This window comes from Berghia stephanieae, chromosome 3 (genome assembly GCF_034508935.2).
Source record: "Berghia stephanieae isolate SIO BIC M18660-M18661 chromosome 3, UCSD_Bste_1.3, whole genome shotgun sequence".
NCBI lineage: Eukaryota > Metazoa > Mollusca > Gastropoda > Nudibranchia > Aeolidiidae > Berghia > Berghia stephanieae.
The window spans coordinates 99,192,115-99,214,839 of record NC_088362.1 but is presented as its reverse complement, the minus strand read 5'-3'; the positions used below and the strand labels follow the sequence as shown (position 1 = coordinate 99,214,839).

Genomic DNA, 22,725 nt, shown 5'->3' with positions numbered 1-22,725 from the left:
TTCGTTCACCACCATCGCGAAGTAATTTTGACCAGCAGTTAAGCTTAATAGCCAATATTCTCATCACAAACATATAACATAGAAACGATTGAGACATTGAGTATGCTCCGGTGTATGGGGTGAATTTTTAATTCAGAAAAGTGAGTGGAGCAGGCACTTATGTTGGTAACAACAAGATATGAAGTGAGTAGAAAAGTGCCAGAAGACAATAGAGAATAAAAATTTTTTTTCGCGGCGGTGGTGGGGTTTGTACCTGCGACCTTATTGGTACGACAACTCCGCCTGGCAGGTGAGAGCGTGGCTCTACCGTGTGAGCTATCCACGAACACAAAAATATTCGTTTCAAACCCAAAGTCATTTCTAGATCCCTCTCTCACCCACTTCTTGAGATCGCCGATTCGTTCACCACCATCGCGAAGTAATTTTGACCAGCAGTTAAGCTTAATAGCCAATATTCTCATCACAAACATATAACATAGAAACGATTGAGACATTGAGTATGCTCCGTGTATGGGGTGAATTTTTAATTCAGAAAAGTGAGTGGAGCAGGCACTTATGTTGGTAACAACAAGATATGAAGTGAGTAGAAAAGTGCCAGAAGACAATAGAGAATAAAAATTTTTTTTCGCGGCGGTGGTGGGGTTTGAACCTGCGACCTTATTGGTACGACAACTCCGCCTGGCAGGTGAGAGCGTGGCTCTACCGTGTGAGCTATCCACGAACACAAAAATATTCGTTTCAAACCCAAAGTCATTTCTAGATCCCTCTCTCACCCACTTCTTGAGATCGCCGATTCGTTCACCACCATCGCGAAGTAATTTTGACCAGCAGTTAAGCTTAATAGCCAATATTCTCATCACAAACATATAACATAGAAACGATTGAGACATTGAGTATGCTCCGGTGTATGGGGTGAATTTTTAATTCAGAAAAGTGAGTGGAGCAGGCACTTATGTTGGTAACAACAAGATATGAAGTGAGTAGAAAAGTGCCAGAAGACAATAGAGAATTAAAAAAAAAAATTTCCGCGGCGGTGGTGGGGTTTGAACCTGCGACCTTATTGGTACGACAACTCCGCCTGGCAGGTGAGAGCGTGGCTCTACCGTGTGAGCTATCCACGAACACAAAAATATTCGTTTCAAACCCAAAGTCATTTCTAGATCCCTCTCTCACCCACTTCTTGAGATCGCCGATTCGTTCACCACCATCGCGAAGTAATTTTGACCAGCAGTTAAGCTTAATAGCCAATATTCTCATCACAAACATATAACATAGAAACGATTGAGACATTGAGTATGCTCCGGTGTATGGGGTGAATTTTTAATTCAGAAAAGTGAGTGGAGCAGGCACTTATGTTGGTAACAACAAGATATGAAGTGAGTAGAAAAGTGCCAGAAGACAATAGAGAATAAAAAATTTTTTTCGCGGCGGTGGTGGGGTTTGAACCTGCGACCTTATTGGTACGACAACTCCGCCTGGCAGGTGAGAGCGTGGCTCTACCGTGTGAGCTATCCACGAACACAAAAATTCGTCTCAAACCCAAAGTCATTTCTAGATCCCTCTCTCACCCACTTCTTGAGATCGCCGATTCGTTCACCACCATCGCGAAGTAATTTTGACCAGCAGTTAAGCTTAATAGCCAATATTCTCATCACAAACATATAACATAGAAACGATTGAGACATTGAGTATGCTCCGGTGTATGGGGTGAATTTTTAATTCAGAAAAGTGAGTGGAGCAGGCACTTATGTTGGTAACAACAAGATATGAAGTGAGTAGAAAAGTGCCAGAAGACAATAGAGAATAAAAAAAAAAATTCCGCGGCGGTGGTGGGGTTTGAACCTGCGACCTTATTGGTACGACAACTCCGCCTGGCAGGTGAGAGCGTGGCTCTACCGTGTGAGCTATCCACGAACACAAAAATATTCGTTTCAAACCCAAAGTCATTTCTAGATCCTCTCTCACCCACTTCTTGAGATCGCCGATTCGTTCACCACCATCGCGAAGTAATTTTGACCAGCAGTTAAGCTTAATAGCCAATATTCTCATCACAAACATATAACATAGAAACGATTGAGACATTGAGTATGCTCCGGTGTATGGGGTGAATTTTTAATTCAGAAAAGTGAGTGGAGCAGGCACTTATGTTGGTAACAACAAGATATGAAGTGAGTAGAAAAGTGCCAGAAGACAATAGAGAATAAAAAATTTTTTTCGCGGCGGTGGTGGGGTTTGAACCTGCGACCTTATTGGTACGACAACTCCGCCTGGCAGGTGAGAGCGTGGCTCTACCGTGTGAGCTATCCACGAACACAAAAATATTCGTTTCAAACCCAAAGTCATTTCTAGATCCCTCTCTCACCCACTTCTTGAGATCGCCGATTCGTTCACCACCATCGCGAAGTAATTTTGACCAGCAGTTAAGCTTAATAGCCAATATTCTCATCACAAACATATAACATAGAAACGATTGAGACATTGAGTATGCTCCGGTGTATGGGGTGAATTATTAATTCAGAAAAGTGAGTGGAGCAGGCACTTATGTTGGTAACAACAAGATATGAATTGAGTAGAAAAGTGCCAGAAGACAATAGAGCTTATTTGTACTCTTACTAAAAATAGAATTTGCGTAATTACTAAAAATATAACATTTTATACGGATAGAACTGCAATATACAATGAATTATCTGGAAGTCAAAAAGTGAACACTTCATCTCATCACAATCACATTATTATTATTACTATTATTACAAGTTGATTTTGACGGACTTTGGTAATTCTTCACTCTTTTTAAGTCACAGAATACTCAGTTTACAAGGTAAGCATACGAAATGCACATTTTAATTCATTTCTTATTTTTATAACTAAACATGCTTTGGGGTTGTGTGTTTGTTGATTGTGCATCAGCTGACGACACATTTGTCGCTATCGCGAATTACTTAACTTTATTACTTTATTTTGTGAAAAATAACAATAACAGGGCCCTTAAAAAATTAAAATACTATCCCCCCCCCCCCAAATAATTTAAATCAGCCTTCCATGTCAGGTGATTAAAACCAGGTGTTTCAATGTTCGATCCCCAGTCAAAAGGTTGCTAATTTTATCAAGATCAAGAGGTTTCGAGTACTCACGACATTCCAGGCTCAGGGTCCTTTAAAAAATACTTTTCATTCAGTTATTGTTATTATCTTTATTATGGCCGACACAGCATGCATCGTCCATACTTTTTCAAAACTTTTTTTTTTGGGGGGGGGGGGGGGGGGGCGGCTGTTTTTTTATATCGGAAAATTGGGTTTTGTATGTTATGTTCATGGAGAGAGAGAGAGAGAGTAATATTTTATAATGATAAGATATCTGTAGTGGTAGTATTATTAGTAGTTTTGAAATGCTTATGATGATGACAATGTGAGATAATTATATTAGTGTGATTATTTTTATTATATTTTTAAAAATTACGTACGGCTATGTCGTAGTGGTATGACACTCGCTTTTGGACCGGAAGGTCCTGGGCTCGAGCCTCGCTCGGCGCATAGTTGAACTCTTGGAAAAGGCACTTTGCTCACTTTCTCTCACCGGACTCAGTTGTAAAATGTGTACTTGGCCGTTAACTGCGTTGTCTCTGTCCGAAGAAATTGTAATATCGCCTAACAGACGGTATGTCCCGTTCAACATGCGAAGTGTTGCTGTTATAAACTTTAGCATTGGCATGTATGTGCCTATTTCGCTGTAGTGAATTTAATTTAATTTTTTGTTTTCATCGACAGCTAACATGAAAGAACACTGTTGGCGTTACTGGTGTCCTGACAATCCATAAAGATGCTGGCTCAAGGGCTATTCTGGCAAGGTGTGTTGAGGCAAACCTGTGGCAAACCTTTGCCTGTGGCAAAACTCATCAATCAGCAAACCATCATCTGGGCCAGCAGACCAGAGTGTCTGCATGCACTTTTGACAATGGTTAGTAATGTTGTCAAATCTCCATAGCGCCTTTACATTTTTTATTGGTGATCAATAAAATAAATGCTCATTTTTCTAAATGAAAATGGCAAAGCATCATTTGAATTGAATTACTACTGATTGTAGTAACTTAACGACAGAATATAGTTTGTTGCCAAGAGTTTTGTTCTAGGGATGTAAAACCAATGAAATTTCAAGTGTGTTGGTGTGAATAATGATCATTTTTTAAAAATTGCTATGTCTTTGACAAATGCATTTTTTGACAATAATGCCATTTCCAAAAATTGCTAATGAAATGTGTCTCTTTTTTATTTCAATTTTTCCATCCAGAGCAGGATCAACCCTCTTTGTGGAACTACAAAAAAAGTGGTGGCAAACAAGTAGTGTTGACTTTTTCTGTATTGAGGCGAAAGAGATTTTTATTCCAAGGGTTTGGGAAAGCAAATTGCTTTTTATTCAGAGCTAGTGCACTATTTAACTGTTTTATTGTCTAAAATAGAATTGATTTTGCAGTTCAACTTGACTAGATATCTAATTTTATACGACTTGTCTCTCAAGTAGAATAAAAAAATGAAAAATGAGGATAGCGTGCCATATCATATTTTGAAAAATCATTTAATATATCTAGAAATCATCTGAATAACCTATTGTATACAGTAAATAATTAGGTTTTGTGATTATAATGATGAATTCATAAGGTATGACATCATATTTGACCACAAAATTATTTTATCTCTGGGCGTAAAAAAATCAATTTTACAGCATTTTTTTTTATCTAAGGGGTATGGGTTAGTGAACCGATTATAATTTTTTTTAGACTTAGATCAATCTACAAAATTTTCGTTTTCTTGTCCTATTACGGTCATATTTTGAAAGTTTGATGGATCATTTCTTTTAGTTGTCTGCAAAATCAGTCTTTTATGTCAAATTATAGAAAAAGCTTGCGCTTTCTCAAATGTCTGTTTTATGTCATTTGTCTGATTTTCTAGCAATCCTACCTTAGTCATTTTCCTTTAAATTATCTTCAAATTTATTCAGAATCTTTTCTATGATGTGTTTTACATCATGATGTAAGTGTTTGGGGGTAAATTAAAATTTAGCAATTTTATAAATTTTAAAATTCATTTGTTCCTGTCGATCCGCGCTAAATTTTCAGTTGAAATCAAATAAAAATTCTAAAAAAATTATTCCAAGAGTTTTCATAATATAGCTATTTATGAAAGAAACATTGTGTTTAAATTTGAAAGAAATTTATATGCTAGTTTTTGGTGCATCTATGTTAGAAATTTTAAGGTTTTACGTCTAATTTTAGCTTATGTTGCCCCTTAAAAAAGTTTTTTTTTTTTAATTCAGTTATTTTTGGTGTTTAGCATCAAATTATACATTACATTATTAGTTCATGAGATATAATTAAAAATTTTAGAACTATAAAGCGTATTTGACCACTAAAGTAATTTTTTGGTGAATAACAGCAGATATTAAGTTATTTCGCAATTTTTTTCTTAGAGGTATGGGTTAGCGAATCGTTTATAATTTTTTTCAGAATTTGATCAATTTATAAAATATTACTGTTTTCTTGTTCCATATTGGTTATACTTGATGAATGTTGGCCTTTGTCTGCATTATTAGCTTTATTATCACATTAAAGACAAATTTTTCATTTTCTCAAATTTCATTGTGCGTCATTCTCTGATTTTCTAACATTCACATCTGGATTGTTTCCCATCAGATTGTCTTCAAATTTGGTCAGAATTTTTCTTATGATGTGTTTTGCATCATGATGGCTGGGTTTTGGGCTAAACAAAAATTTAGCAGTTTTATGAATTTTTAAATCAATTTTTTTTCCTGTCATGTCCCACCAAATTTTCACTAAGAAATCGAAAAAAAATTCTGAAAAATTTATTTACAAGACTATTGCTAAACCTATCCATCTTGTTGTAAGAAACATTTTGTGTAAATTTGAAAGAGATCTGTTCGTTGTTTTTTTCTGCATCACTGTAAGAATTTTTGGGGTCTAATTTTAGTTTATATTGTCCCCCCTGGTGGTAGGGATTTGGTGGCTAATAGTATTAGCCCTGGTGTTAGGGACTCAGTAATAGCCATGTGGTAGGGACTCGGCGAGTAAAAGTGCTGGTGGTAGGGATTCAACGAGTAAAAGCGCTGGAGGTAGGGACTCAGTGAGTAATAGCGCTGGTCGTAGGGGAGTAAAAGCTCTGTGACTCGCTGAGTAATAGCGCTGGTGGTAGGGACTCGGTGAGTAATAACGCTGGTGGTAGGGACTCAGTGAGTAATAGCACTGGTGGTAGGGACTCGGTGAGTAAAAGCTCTATGACTCAGTGAGTAAAAGCGCTGGTGATAGGGACTCGGTGAGTAGAAGCTCTATGACTCAGTGATAGCGCTGGTGGTAGGGACTCGGTGAATAAAAGTGCTGGTGGTAGGGACTCGGTGTGCAAAAGCGCTGGTGGTAGGGACTCGGTGAGTAATAGCGCTGGTGGTAGGGACTCAGTGAGTAAAAGCGCTGGTGGTAGGGACTCGGTGAGTAATAGCGCTGGTGGTATGGACTCGTGAGTAGAAGCACTGGTGGTAGGGACTCAGTGAGTAATAGCACTGGTGGTAGGGACTCAGTGAGTAATAGCACTGGTGGTAGGGACTCAGTGAGTAGAAGCTCTATGACTCAGTGATAGTGCTGGTGGTAGGGACTCGGTGAATAAAAGTGCTGGTGGTAGGGACTCGGTGAGCAAAAGCGCTGGTGGAAGGGACTCGTGAGTAATAGCGCTGGTGGTAGGGACTCGTGAGTAGAAGCACTGGTGGTAGGGACTCAGTGAGTAAAAGCTCTATAACTCGGTAATAGCACTGGTGGTAGGGACTCAGTGTCAGTGAGTAAAAGGTCTATGACTCAGTGAGTAAAAGCACTGGTGGTAGGGACTCAGTGAGTAAAAGCTCTATAACTTGGTAATAGCACTGATGGTAGGGACTCAGTGTCAGTGAGTAAAAGGTTCATGACTCAGTGAGTAGAAGCGCTGGTGGTAGGGACTCAGTGTCAGTGAGTAAAAGGTTTATGACTCAGTGAGTAGAAGCGCTGGTGGTAGGGACTCAGTGAGTAAAAGTTCTATGACTCGGTGAGTAATAGCACTGGTGGTAGGGACTCAGTGTCAGTGAGTAAAAGGTCTATGACTCAGTGAGTAGAAGCGCTGGTGGTAGGGACTCAGTGAGTAAAAGCTCTATGACGGTAATAGCGCTGGTGGTAGGGTCTCGAAGAATAAAAGCGCTGGTGGTAGGGACTCGGTGAGTAAAAGCGCTGGTGGTAGGGACTCTGTGAGTAATAGCGCTGGTGGTAGGAACTCAGTAAAAGCGCTGGTGGTAGGGACTCAGTGAGTAAAAGCTCTATAACTCGGTAATAGCACTGGTGGTAGGGACTCAGTGTCAGTGAGTAAAAGGTCTATGACTCAGTGAGTAAAAGCATTGTTGGTAGGGACTCAATGAGTAAAAGCTCTATAACTCGGTAATAGCACTGTTGGTAGGGACTCAGTGTCAGTGAGTAAAAGGTCTATGACTCAGTGAGTAGAAGCGCTGGTGGTAGGGTAAAAGCTCTATGACGGTAATAGCACTGGTGGTAGGGACTCGAAGAGTAAAAGCGCTGGTGGTAGGGACTCGGTGAGTAAAAGCTCTATGACTCAGTGAGTAAAAGCGCTGGTGGTAGGGACTCGGTGAGTAATAGCGCAGGTGGTAGGAACCCAGTAAAAGCGCTGGTGGTAGGGACTCAGTGAGTAAAAGTGCTGGTAGGGATTCAGTGGTGTCACTGATTTTACGACATTAGAATATAAAGAAATTTACAACTACAATCGGACTAATGATTTTACAAAAGGTCCCCACAAAAGTATATCTTTAAAATATTAAACAAGTCTGTTGTTTAAATTAATTTATAATTTTATTTTAAAAGATCAAGAAAATGTCAATATAAAAATGAAAGTTTTGACAACCAAAATGTACCTATTCCGTAACATATAAAGACACACAAACAAATCTTGTCTACTTGCTCCTCTGTAATCTTGACACAGCATTGCTCTGATTTCAACTTAATGTCTGTTTTCATTTTCATTCTTTGTAAAGTATTAAATTAGTATTAGGCTGTGTATTACTTCACTCTTAACATTATTGTGCGGTAACCAAAAATTTTCCATAATTCAGTTTCTGAAAAGTTGGCCACCCTGGAATAACCATGACCCTCATTATCTATGCACATAACATTCACAAGTGGATACAAATATCGATTTACTTTGTATGTTGCATCCATAACAAACACATCACAAAAAACACTCAAATCACGCCTCATTCTTCCCGTTACATAAACAAATACTCAAAACCACCATCCTCATTCACACTGAACTTTGTTACACCTCCTTCCTCCTCTATCTCTCTCAGTAATTCCTGTACCGTCTCACTGTCCGTCCTGTCAATATCAGTCTTGAACAATCTCCGCTGCAAATCTTCGACATTTTTAGGCAATACATTTTATCCTTGGCTTGATTGAATGTATTGCCTAAGTTGGGTTGTGGACACCTTTGTTTTAGCCATAGCCCAGGGGTGAAAATGACTGGTCACTAAAAAGGAGGACATTTTTCAGCGCTAAGATCAAGAAGCATCCATGCAAAAATAACCTATAAATTTTTAAATTTCATTAAAATATATTGTGATGCAATCCAAAATGTGTCTCGCAGCAATTTCTGACACCACTCGGAGGAATTTCAAAAACTGAAAGTGTAATTATAACATGGTGGTTGTAGTAATGGTAGTCGTAGGTATGATGATGTGGTGGTGGTTGTAGTAGTTGTGGTAGGGATGATGTGGTGATGGTTGTAGTAGTAGTGGTAGTCGCCACATTTCACTTATTCACAGATTCACTAATGCCCACCTCCCATTGTTTCAAGTTGACCAGAGACGCCAACTTAAAATTTCGTTCACATAAATTTCAGAAACAATTCCGAATAATTTCAATGCTTAAACAGGAATTTCTGCAAACTAAATATAATCTATTGAGATCTATAATCATCCCAATACCCCTTGTTTCAAATCAAGTAAAGTTCCAAAACCAATTTCATTATGACGTATAAAATATAAAAATTAATGGTAGGGTTGGTGGTAATAATGATATGATGGTGGGTGTTGTACTGGTGGTAGTAATGATAATGATGATGTATGTGGTTGTGGTGGTTGCAGAAGTGGTGGTGGTGATATTGTTGTGTTGGAGGAGGTTGTAGTAGTGGTGGTAAGGATGTGGTAGTGATTGTTGTTTTAATGGTGATAGTGTTTTGATGTCGTCGTCGTGGTGGTGGTAATGATGATGATGATGTGGTGGAGGTGGTTGTAGTAGTAGTAGTGGTGGTCCTTCATGAAATGATGGTGTGGCGATGGTGGTGGTTGTAGTAGTAATAGTAGTAGTAGTAGTAGTAGTAGTAGTAGTAGTAGTAATAGTAGTAGTAGTAGTAGTAGTAGTAGTAGTAGTAGTAGTAGTAGTGGCATTGATGTGATGATGATGACGATGATGATTACGATGATGATGATGATGATGATGATGATGATGATGATGATGGTAATGATGATGATGATGATGATGGTGGTGATAAGGTGTGTACTTGGAAATGAAAAGAGAGATTGATGGCTGATGTGAAAAGGATATGATCCACTTTATAGATTTAAGTTTGTCTGACAGAAGGACAGATAGAGTGTGTTTGTGTGTGTGTGTGTGTGTGTGTGTGAGAGAGAGAGAGAGAGAGAGAGAGAGAGAGAGAGAGACACACAGAGGGGGAGAGAAAGAGAAAAATATATGAGAGAGAGAGGAGAGAGAGAGAGAGAGAGAGAGAGAGAGAGAGAGGAGAGAGAGAGAGAGAGAAATAGAGACTGCTCCAATTGAATATAGTGATAGCTACAGAAAGGTTAGGTTAAAGTATTGATTGAACGTTATTGTTATGTGTGTTGTGTTTTATTTGTTGATCGTAAATATTAAGTTAACGAATGTTTCATGTTGGCAATTGCCAGGAAATTAACATTTAAGTGAACCATATGTGTGTGTGTGTGTGTGTGTGTGTATCACTGTTAAGTATAGGAAGATGAAAAATGAAAACATATTGAGGCTAAAGAACTGGGTGCTCTTTACTGATTTGTGTGTGTATGTGTGTGTGTGTGTGAGGGAGAGAGAGAGAGAGAGAGAGAGAGAGAGAGAGAGAGAGAGAGAGAGAGAGAGAGCGAGAAAGAGAGCTCAAAGTAAATCTAGTGATGAGTACAGAACGATGATAGTGAAAAATTAATGAGGCTAAAGATCTGAGTGAACTTTATTGATTTCTATGTGAATGTGCATATGTGTCATGTGTGTGTATGACAGTTAGAGAGAGAGAGAGAGATAGAGAGAGAGAGAGAGAGAGGAGAAGAGAGAGAGAGAGAGAGAGAGAGGAGAGAGAGAGAGAGAGAGAGAGAGAGAGAGAGAGAGAGAGAGAGAGAAATTGAAGTCAAGGTGTTTGTGATGACCTGTTATTGGTAAGTAGTGGAGGATGAACATGAAAACTAATCGGGACTAAACAAATAAGTGTGCTTTATTGATTTGTTTGTCTATGAGTGTTTGTGTAAAGAAAGATAGAGTTTTGAGCTATTAGTTCGAAGGGTTTTACGGCGCTTGCTTCACTTTTACTTGTAGGTCATTTCAGCACCACTTAAAAGGTAAAAATGGGGCTGTAAAAAAATATAGATCAAAAGTAACGGAGAAAAGGTGAGACTGGTTTAAATAGGTGACTTCAAACTAACTACATTGATAGTTTGATCTTGGAGTCCGTTTGTGAGAAACGGACACCAAGATCAAACTATCAATGTAGTTAGTTTAAAGTCACCTAAAAGTTTCACCAAGACACAAGCACAGAATCCTTGTGAGCGTAATACAAAATTTAGAACAACAAATCTAACGTCACACAAAAGAGAGATTATTTACGAAGACAAACACATCATCTCCCAAAAACCATGACTATACATTTAATTGCTTCCCTCCCTGCCAATGAATCTGGCCGGCCAGGAAAAGGATCAAGCCAAGACAAAGACAGAAAGCAATTCAATTCTGATCTATGCAAGTAAAGATCCCACCAGGAAGATGATGTGATAGTGGTGCTTGCACTAGAGGTGGTACTGATTATAATGATGGCAGTGATGATGTGGTTGTGGAGATGGTGTTACTGATGATAATGTGATAGTTGCTTTTGTAGTGGGGATGGTCATGGTGTCATAATGGTTCAGGAGTGAGAATGCGGGACACGAAAATGGAGGAACTTTTTCAGCGAATAGTTCAAGAGCCATCTATGCGACGATAACGTAAAAATTTGAATTTCATCAAAGTCTACAGAGATGCAATCCAAAATGCGTCTCGCAATAATTTCTAACACCACTTGGAGAATTTCAAAAGTTGAAAGTGTAATTACACTTTAGGCGGAAGATTCTCAGCCCTGGACCATGGGGAGGGAGTGGCAATGATAATGGACAAATGCCTTTGCCTATACTCTACAATGATTGCTTAGCTATGGCCTCAATACCCATTTTCTCTAAGCTTAACTGCTGGTCAAAATTACTTCGCGATGGTGGTGAACGAATCGGCGATCTCAAGAAGTGGGTGAGAGAGGGATCTAGAAATGACTTTGGGTTTGAAACGAATATTTTTTTGTGTTCGTGGATAGCTCACACGGTAGAGCCACGCTCTCACCTGCCAGGCGGAGTTGTCGTACCAATAAGGTCGCAGGTTCAAACCCCACCACCGCCGCGAAAAAAATTTTTATTCTCTATTGTCTTCTGGCACTTTTCTACTCACTTCATATCTTGTTGTTACCATTTTCTCTAGTGTGCTAGTGCTATAGATAGTATGCTGATGACGTCACGCAATGACCTACTTTAGTTCCGGATGGTAAAAGAACTTGGCTGGCTTGTAAACATTGATGTGAAACAAGCTCGAGTCCAATTTTTAAAACGTGAAACGTGCCAAATAACTGCATAATCATCGGATGCACTAGAAGACAGGGTCGAGATGGAGTATGGAGTCAAAATGTTCAGGTTACCATCCATTAGGAAGACGAAGGACCCAAAAATAATAATAAATTTAACCCAGCGGAGACAGTTGCAGCGATCAGAAGAAAGGGATTTGGCGATGGCCCAAATCTAACTTGCAGCCACCGAGTTTGCAATGATCATTCTGTTAAAGGTAAGAATTGATGGATAAATTAAAATCTTAAATATTATATATACGATATGAATTAATTTTAATTATTGTGAACAAAGCAAGTTTACTTCGCTCCAACATCATCATGTAGCCATTGTGGGCCATAGCATGTCACGGAGTTGGCGGCAACCGACCAAGGTCCTTGCCTTAATTTCTGACGTTGCAAGTTTATGATTTAGTAAATATGTGTTTTATTCTTTTTCATGGAAGAGAAATCAAATCAAAAATTTCAAACTCGGTGGTCTAACAAAATCTACGGAGAGATTTTTCACCGATGTGACTTTTCTATGCGAAACTCCGAATTTGGAGAAATCATCTGACTCATCTCAGACTCGGATGTAATCTGTAGTCTGTAGGCGGTCTAGAAGGAATCATTTTAATTTTATGGTCCATACACGGTCCGGATGGATGATCTTTTATTTGTTGTGTTTAGTTATCAGATAGGACCATGAATATTTCATGCATTTCTCGTGCAACATACTCTAAATCAAAACCAAATGCCTCATTACCGATAGTGATAGGGCTACTTTCGTTTTCAAGCTTTGGCTTTTATGAGATTAGGAAGTCTTTCACTGTTGTTCTGATCATTCATTTTAGAATTATAATGTTCCAGTTTATAACTTATGCTTTGTCAAGATTATTTTATTGTGCATTTTAAAAACATGTTCTCCATTTGAAGAAATATTAAAAGTAAGGTTGCGTTTTTCTTAAGTTTTTTTTTTCCGTTCCTCCGTTGGTGGTGTATTGTAAAGTAACACGAACAAACTGCTTTTCTACACCGCTGTTGGACATGTAAATGCTAGTTTTTGACAGAAGTTTAACACGCTGCTTAGTGATTGCCAGTGTCAGTTTATAATGATAGTAATGGTTATTTTTTTACTGACAAAATTAATATTATAATTATTATTATTTTAAATTTTAATCCAAAGAAAGAAACAATCGACCTCTATCAATCCACTAAAATGACTTTCCATAATTTTCATAGTTAGAAACTAATTTTAACTCAAGGTGAGGATTAGTTATAATGTTTCGTATAGTCATTGAATTAGGGCCTTCATATGGAATTTTTCCCAAATATGACAATAATAATAATAAAAAAATTTCAATTAAAAAAAAATTGTCCTTTGGGATCCCGATACTTTAATTGCAGCTATGTGGTATAGTTATCACCGTCATTTTGGAAGGATTAGGGTTCCAGACCCGTTCTGAGCAGTTGAGTCATTGGGAAAGGAACTTTATTCACATTCTCTCACCATACTCAGGCATAAATTGGGTAACTGGCTTTTAACATAGGCCTGTAAATTTGCCGGCATTTCTGGCAATTTCGCTCTGCCGGAACAAAAAATTAATTAAAATACTTTTTCATTTTGTTTAACAGCCTATTGAATTGGTAAAATTCTAAGAAAATATTCTGGGAAATGGGGATTTTTGCTCATGTTATTGAAAAAGCTTCAGCTCGAGGATTTTCAGGCAAGTTATTCAGGGGGCAGATGCAGGCCTGTTAAACAACATTGTCTCTTTCCGGAAAAAATGTAATATCGCCTAACAAGCGTCATGTCTCGACCTGCATGTAAAGTCTTGCTGTTGATAATAATAATAATGGTATAGATTTATAGTGCGCCAAACATCCCTTCATCAGGAGGGCTCTGGGCGCAAAACATAGATTAACTTAATCATGAAGCCCTAACACAGTACACGAACAACGCTAATTATACATATAATCAAAAGAAAGCCTGTCGGAATAAGAATGTCTTCAATCGACGCTTGAATTCCTCTAGTGAAGAAGTGTTGGCTATAAACCCCTTGCAAAGCGCTTTGAACAAATTTTCATTTCATGGAAATTGCACTATATAATTGTTCTACCCTTGTTCTAATTTGACAAAGCTTGATGTAAATTTAACGGAAAGCTTAAGGATTGTAAAAAAAAAATAATTTAAAAATTGAGCTTTATATTATAGCGCAATATCCACTAAATGTGCTCAAAGCGCTTTACAAGGGGTCCCTGGTCAACAGCAACATTTAACATGTAGAACGGGACATGACGCCTTTTAGGCGACACTACAATTTTTCAGACAAAGAAAACGCTGTAAACGGCCAGGTATTCATTTTACACCTGAGTACGGTGAGAGAATGTGAATAAAGAGCCTTTTCCAAGGACTCAACTATGCGTCGAGCACGAGGCTCGAACCCATGACCTTCTGATCCAAAATCGAGTGTCATACCACTAGACCACATAGCCACACAAGGACCAGGACCAGATTGTAATAGGCAAGAAATGACGTAATATATTTCAACAATCAATTTTTTTGCCTTTACAGGAAGGCCAGCATCACTGCTTGATGAAACTGATCCTGATTGGGTTCCAACGTTAAAGCTTGGACATGGGGCAGAGAAAAAAACAGACCATTACTCATGTCTTAAAGATAGGAACAAACGCAATGACTGCAGGCAGCAACGGCTCTAGTTGAACAATCAACAATTGGAGAAACTAGCTCAATCATTGACCATGTAAATGTAAGTGTATTGATTGTATCTGTTTAAAACAATATTTATGTAGGCATGATATCTCTTCCTACATGTTAATGTTAATGTTTCTGTTGGCTTGGGACATCTTGTAGAGTGCTTTGGGTGGATATTGCATGCGCTATATAAAAACGGAGTGGCTATTCGTCAGTACTGACCCCCAGGCGCTGGCACCTGCGGGTCAGTACTGACGAACAGGCACCGGCGTCTGGGGGTCAGTACTGACTAATACTATTACTATTGAGAGAGGGATCTAGAAATGACTTTGGGTTTGAAACGAATATTTTTTGTGTTCGTGGATAGCTCACACGGTAGAGCCACGCTCTCACCTGCCAGGCGGAGTTGTCGTACCAATAAGGTCGCAGGTTCAAACCCCACCACCGCCGCGAAAATAATTTTTATTCTCTATTGTCTTCTGGCACTTTTCTACTCACTTCATATCTTGTTGTTACCAACATAAGTGCCTGCTCCACTCACTTTTCTGAATTAAAAATTCACCCCATACACCGGAGCATACTCAATGTCTCAATCGTTTCTATGTTATATGTTTGTGATGAGAATATTGGCTATTAAGCTTAACTGCTGGTCAAAATTACTTCGCGATGGTGGCGAACGAATCGGCGACCTCAAGAAGTGGGTGAGAGAGGGATCTAGAAATGACTTTGGGTTTGAAACGAATATTTTTTTGTGTTCGTGGATAGCTCACACGGTAGAGCCACGCTCTCACCTGCCAGGCGGAGTTGTCGTACCAATAAGGTCGCAGGTTCAAACCCCACCACCGCCGCGAAAATAATTTTTATTCTCTATTGTCTTCTGGCACTTTTCTACTCACTTCATATCTTGTTGTTACCAACATAAGTGCCTGCTCCACTCACTTTTCTGAATTAAAAATTCACCCCATACACCGGAGCATACTCAATGTCTCAATCGTTTCTATGTTATATGTTTGTGATGAGAATATTGGCTATTAAGCTTAACTGCTGGTCAAAATTACTTCGCGATGGTGGCGAACGAATCGGCGATCTCAAGAAGTGGGTGAGAGAGGGATCTAGAAATGACTTTGGGTTTGAAACGAATATTTTTTTGTGTTCGTGGATAGCTCACACGGTAGAGCCACGCTCTCACCTGCCAGGCGGAGTTGTCGTACCAATAAGGTCGCAGGTTCAAACCCCACCACCGCCGCGAAAATAATTTTTATTCTCTATTGTCTTCTGGCACTTTTCTACTCACTTCATATCTTGTTGTTACCAACATAAGTGCCTGCTCCACTCACTTTTCTGTACTAGTACTGATGCCAATTGGTCAGTTCTGACCTGGCCACGGGCGTTGACGGTACCAAAATTATGGAAAAATGCCATTTTTTAAAATAACTTGCTCTACGACAAATAAATCAGCATTTCCTGTCCCATACTAGTCGCAGGGAAGCCCTTGTTTTCACTAAATCTTTTTGTCGGTTTACGTGAGATTTGTTTAATAAATATATCAATTAATTAAACAAGTGAAATTGTCCAATCCTGAGAAAAAGACAAAATTTGGTGTTGAAACGCCAAACTGGAAGCCCTATATTTCGGTTCATCCAACGCGCATGCTCACTGCACTGATGCGTGGCCCTAGAACTGAAAGTGAAAGCTCTTTCATTGTCTCGTCTTTCTTCATTCCTGTCATTTGAAATTCGGCTTGCTCGCATCTTACTGAGACAGGAAAAGTAGAAAACGGTAAGGGCTGCCTGAAGCCGGTGATCGTAAAATACTAACGAAAGAGTGAAAATGAAAGGCTTCGTATGGGAACAAAACAGACAATGGACGTTTCGGGTACAAACCCTTCATTAACACAACAATACACAAATAAACGTGGAAAACAAATAAAATATAATGAAAAATAACTTTGTCGTCTGTACTCAATGGTGGTTGAGGTTGCAGTATGAATGAAATGTCAGCGTGGGTAGAGGATAGGGTGCCCCAGGGGGGGTGATCTGATTGATAAGAAAAGGTCAGCGTCAGGGAACAGAATCTTCCAGAAAATAATGGAAGATAAAAGACATATAAGTAGTAGTAGTAGTAGTAGTAGTAGTAGTAGTAGTAGTAGTAGTAGTAGTAGTAGTAGTAGTAGCAGTAGTAGTAGTAGCAGTAGTGGTAGTAGCAGTAGTGGTAGTAGCAGTAGTGGTAGTAGTAGTGAGTGGTCGTAGTATAATAGAATGGACAAAGTATTATAAAAGAATCGTAACAGGAAATATTAGAACACATTTTCCTCTATTTTTCTTTAAATAAAGCTATAACGAAAATATACGGGGAAAAAAAAAACAATAAAAACAAAATAACCCAAAGAAATAGAATGGACAACATAAAATAAAATAGAATCTTACGGTGGCTTGAAATAACGAGTCATATCGTTGCCCCAACAGCATCTAACGCGTTAGAAATCAAACTTATCTAGGTGACCAAGTGTTACTGTGTGCCATCGGATAAGTTGGCCTGAGAGCCTGGAATTTTAATTGTTTTTTTTTTTAATGGTATACTTTTGGAAGTGACGAATAAGTGCGAAGAGGTCTTTGCACTGACGAACAGGTCCGATGTTCGTCAGTGCTGATCAATGGTGGGCGGTGGCACAGACCGAAGAGAGGTTGTCTGTGGGCGGTGGCACCTGTTGTTCAATACTGACCAATAGACACCAGGTTATTGGTCAGTACTGACCTCCAGGCACTGGCGTCTGTTCGTCAGTACTGACCCGCATGTGCTAGCGCCTGGGAGTCAGTACTGACCAATAGCCCTAGCCATATAAAAATAAAAGCAGATCTCACTCTCAGGAAATTTAATAGGTCCAAATCAAGCAATTTTTTGGGGGTAAAAAGTGAGATTAGCAACGTTTGTGCCGTTCATTACACTTTAAGGTCATTGCATTGCCAGTTGAAAGGAAGTTGAATAGAGAGTGAAAAGATTGTAGATCTATGCACATAACAATAGACAAAGGGCACAAAATCATATTTCATATTGCAAAGTTAAGACACAAATCTATGACTATGAGGAATGTAATAAGACAAAGGGGAATAGAGCACATATCAAGTGACTTCATTTGCTCATAAGGTATGTAAGGAATGCCTGTCTGGTGAGCCAGTAATGAAGTCAAAAGTTTGTCCAAATTGTTGGTGCAAGAACTGATATCAAGAGAAGTTTTTTTTCAAATAAGACTTTTAACTTCAGAGATAATAAATAACTGAACAAAAACCATCACTTCATTTGAATCAAAAGCTTTGTCTTTATTATGTTGATTAATTTTGTTTTATTGAATGAATGGGCAATGACAATTAATAAAAGAGGAAGATCCATTAAATTTGAGGGAAATGAAATGAATACTATTGTGAGCATGTCCTTCTATGCTATGGATAGGTTGCCTTTTAGGATAGTTCATACAAAATTAGAAAATCCTGAAGGTTTTTGTCTTTGACTATAGCGTAACAAATTTTAAAAATATAGATTCTCTTTATTCACCTCTAGGGAAAATTTGTCTTTGGAGTCTATTCTAAAGGGAGACTGAAATAACCCAGCCATTGCCGCAACACAGCACCACAAACTGAGCTAGGGCTGAGGTGACTTGCTCAAGGCCACACAACGTAGTGACAAAGTGTTCTTATGATGAGATAGATAGAATTAAATGAGTTCACCCATATTGATTTATTCCTCAATTATTAAGATCTGGGAGGAAATGTTTTATTAACCTTAGCTAAATGAATATATTAATATTATAGTCTACATGTTATTTTTACAAGCCAATTGTCATTTCATTGTGGTAAAAGGCAATCTGCACAAATCAGCAGAATGACCAATCAAACGTTTTTTTACAGAAGCATGTACCTATTCCCTATGTATGTACAAAATACACACGCTGGCAACAAATTAAATAAAAAAATTAATAAATTATATGGCATAAAAGAAAAAACAAACATTCCCAGAAATGTAAAATATTATGGGCTAAGTTTGTCCATTTTTATTGGTTATAGCTAGCGGTATCTACAAGAAGTTGATGGTTAGGTGCAGCGCTTGTAGCACTCAATGGAATTTCCCGTGTAGAGAAAACATATATGTGTGTTTTTTGTATACTGGTGTAGGAAATACAGTTCTTATTTTTTTTCTTTTTTTTGGCGAAGGCCAATAATTGCCCGAACATTACAGTACAGCAGATTTTCTGAGCATACATAGTTTGATTCCACAGGTGATAGAATTACATTTAGTTTTTAAAATATTTGCGTGTTACTTGTAGAGTTTGTAAATAAATAGTTTTAGAATTTTTAGGTTTGCCAGTAATTTTGTGCTCGATGATAAATATTTAACATTTGCTGTACGGAGCAATGGTGATCCACAACTCTATTTTTTAAAAGAATAGATTTCCACATAAATATGCCAAACCATTTTGGAATTCATCATAAGGTTCAGGCACTATTGGCATTTGAAGTTGAAGTCAAAGAAAAACTTTTTAAAAAAATTATTTTGACCTGTAAAATGAATGACTTGCGTATTTGAGGAAATGGGGCTTAAGTTTTCTTTGTTTTCAAACATATTAAAATATTAAAATTAAAATTCCCAGTGACACGATAGACGCCAGAGGTGGTAGGTCAATAATGTACTATTTGCTCTATGTATTAACTTAATCTTGGTATTTCTTTTACAGGATTGTGAAGACAGACATTTCAGGTTCCCATCTTGATGCTGAGCAGAAAGCACTTGTCGACACACGGAGTCCACTATAACCCAATTTTTGGGAATGGCGAACCTGAAACGAAAAGAAAGCAGTCAGACTTTTTATTCATTCTTTTCCAATAATGCTTGATTTTATATACCTTTGTAATCCTTTTCATTCTTTTCATTAGACTAATACATGTGTTAAACATTTTTACTTTTGCCCGAAATGTTTGTGAAAAAATTGTACTAGTTGTAGTATTACCTAGTAGTAGTAGTATTACTTCTGTTACCATTATTATATAGCAATGACTATGAAAAATGTTTTTTTTTTTATCTTTTTGAAGAAAATTTTTGTCTAAAATCCAAGCCCTATCTCCACTGAGTAAAAATGTTTTTGAATTTTGAAAATCCATTCATAAATAAACAAGTTATACAGTTTTAAAGGTGTCATTTATTTGGATGACCCGCAAAGAGGAAAAAAAACGCGAAAATATGGGACGCTTTTTCGGCATTTTTTTTTTTCGACCTTTGGTTGTATCTTGCGTAATAAGTGGATTAAAAGATTGAAACTTGAAGAGCAAATTAGGATGGTGTTTTGTAAAATACGGGAAAAGTACTCGTCATATTCATATGAAATTTTACAACCAAAAAGAAGAAAAGTTCATGTATTACCTTGTCAGCGACAAAACCTCCACGCCCTCCACGCCCGGTAGTTTTAGAAATATTTTACTCCAAAGAGTAAAAATCTATTTTTAACGGTCTTCTGGTAATCGCACGAGTTTTTCGCTTGACATAATCTAAAATGACCTTTTTTCTAACAGTGTGCCAACTTTCAGTCATATTCATAGATAAACAGCGTCGAAATTAATTTTTTAAAATAGCATATATGAAAACGGCTTCGTCCCATATTTTGACGCGAATTCGGGCACTTCGTGAGCGAAAAAGAGGCCCAAAGATTTGTGTGGGATAGTCATTGCTATATTATATGTTCTGCAATAATATTCAAAACCTAATAATATTTTTGAACTGGCAAATAAATAGAAATCCATTGTATATTTAAACATGAAGTTGGAGCACAATAAAGAAAATAAAGTACTGTAATGACTTTTTTAAAAATTTGTTTTATCCGTTGCTTTTGTAATTTGATGGTGAATGCTTGACTGAGTTCTCATTTTTCTACCCTGGGTGTGGGGTCATTGACCTTCCATTGTGGGCAAGGTCATTATTGCTTTCTTCACCCCCCTATGTCGTCTGTATTCCTTTTTCAGGTAGCTTTCTATCTTTGTTTTGGAATAAGATTACATGCTTTTTTTCCCTGTCCTTAGATGAGAGAGTGACAAATGGATGTAAATTTATTTTGTAAATTTATAATCAACATTTTATAAACAATAGACTGGGTGGGGTCTTTGACTTCCCATGGTGGCAAGAGGTCATGCTGTGTCCTCTATCCCTTATATTGTTTTCCAAGTTTCTTTATGTCCTTGTCTTGGAATGAGATTACTTGGTTTTGTCCTTTCCCTTGCCGGAGTCATTGGCTGAGAGAGAAACAGTCAAATGAATATTGTTGGTTTTGGGAAAAAAAAAATGTTTGTCTTGTAAATCAGTTCGCGTAAAATTTTTTTATTATATTATATATATATGTGTATATATAATATGGGGGGCGAAGTGGCCGAGTGGTTAAGGCAGTGCACTGTGATCCGGATGACCCAGGTTCGAGCCCCGCTTCAGGCACTTTCGTTTTTTTTTCCTTGAGCAAGATTATTAACCCCCAATTTGCTCAGTTGGACAACATGGGTGATTCCTGTTGACATCAGACATCTTGTTTGATGAGTTATCTATATTCCTTCGTGGAATGCCTAAGCGACGATATCTTATGATATCGCTGCGCAAAAGGCATAACGTAACTTAATATAATATAATAAAAAAATAATACGTGAACGTTTGAGTGTATTCCTCTTAGGGGGGACCTGTGCTTGTGTCAGGATGAGACTTTTGGGTGTTATCAGACTTAGTACACTGATAGCATTCTCTTGGAATCTACATTTGTTCCGCTTTGTCTTACTTTTCTTGTGTGCTTTTAATTGTAAATCTGGAAATTTTTACAATCCCATTTTATTCCTTTTTACTGGTGCTGAAATGTGTCGCAAGTGCAGTAAAACCCTTAAATCAAACATAAACATTTGAGTGTATTCCGTCTCTGGATGGAACTGTTAGGCGATCTCAAAACTAAGCACATTAATAACTTTGATCTACTTCTGCTCTGTATTTGATCCAAGCCCATTTTTCTTACTACGTATTTCGCAACAGCTTTTAATTGTGCTGAAAATGACCTAATAGTGTCGCAAGCACCAAAAGTAGTCCATCAGAACCATTAGGTCTATAGAGCCAGATTTCATCCCAGTTTCTATAGTGTGAAAATAATAACTTGTTACCCTTCGAATAGGGCGCTTTTCTATTGCCAAATTACTGCTGGGTGTACAAAAATAAAAGAAAGGGGAGGGGGTGGGGTCTTAACTTCATCTAGGATATATCTCGGTCTCTTTGATTGTGAAATGGGTGCTCTACCAACTGAGTTAACGGGACTGCCATGAGTCGCAACACCATTTAAACGTTTATGTCCGAACACACTGACTGAGCAAATGTGAGTAAAGAGGCTTTTCCAAGGACTCGACTGAGTCTCCCATAGTAGAACTTGAACCTATTAAAGAGGTTTCTTATTTCTTTTTTTTTTTTTAAGTTATTCATATTCTAGTTCAAGAAAATTCATTGTAATGAATATAGCCATGTGTTAAAAACCTCTATATCGTATTATCAATCCTGCATGGAGTAATATAAATAAATGTAGAAATCAAAATAATAATATGTAAAAACAGTAATAATAATCATAGAAGTGAGATGAAAACGGGGGGGGGGGGGGGGGGGGGGGGGTTACCTTAGCAGCTAGTACCACTTTCCCACAGCTAGGAGGCTTAAAACCATTTTACATCCGTCACCCATACATTGTAGGCCTGATTATAAGTAGTCAGTCCCTGTAAGCCTGAAAAAAAAATGTGGCAATGGTGGTAATATTATTAATTGAAACGAGAGGATAAAAACTGTTGTTATCACACTTAGTTAACAACAGTGAATTAAATTTGCTGTGAAATGTGGAGTACTCATCTGAAAGGTTATTAGAATTATTCAGAGAGACACAATTCCATACCTCAACATCAGCCTTGGGGCTAAAAATTATATAGTTGGTGGATTGAGTAAAATATCGAATAAAAAAGTAGTCATTCAATGGAGCCGAAGTTTAACCTGGTTTGAAAAGCGCGAAACGGACCATAGCAA

General features: G+C 37.9%; 3 long non-coding RNA genes across 4 annotated transcripts; 2 read left to right on the top strand and 1 right to left on the bottom strand.

Annotated features, from left to right (window-relative positions):
- The first annotated feature begins 2,606 nt into the window (after positions 1–2,606).
- Positions 2,607–5,589, top strand: LOC144968967 (uncharacterized). Its single transcript, XR_013644708.1, has 3 exons — positions 2,607–2,818; positions 3,765–3,954; positions 4,285–5,589. It is a non-coding gene; the product is annotated as an uncharacterized LOC144968967 (long non-coding RNA).
- A 6,306-nt stretch (positions 5,590–11,895) lies between these two features.
- Positions 11,896–20,509, top strand: LOC144968965 (uncharacterized). Of its 2 annotated transcripts, none has more exons than XR_013644705.1 (3): positions 11,896–12,181; positions 14,518–14,713; positions 19,385–20,509. It is a non-coding gene; the product is annotated as an uncharacterized LOC144968965 (long non-coding RNA). The 2 variants fall into 2 exon arrangements; XR_013644706.1 differs by lacking the exon at positions 11,896–12,181 and adding an exon at positions 12,258–12,377.
- Positions 17,951–22,369, bottom strand: LOC144968966 (uncharacterized). Its single transcript, XR_013644707.1, has 2 exons — positions 22,328–22,369; positions 17,951–19,486 (listed from the first exon to the last, which is right to left on the bottom strand). It is a non-coding gene; the product is annotated as an uncharacterized LOC144968966 (long non-coding RNA).
- Between the last annotated feature and the right edge of the window lie 356 nt (positions 22,370–22,725).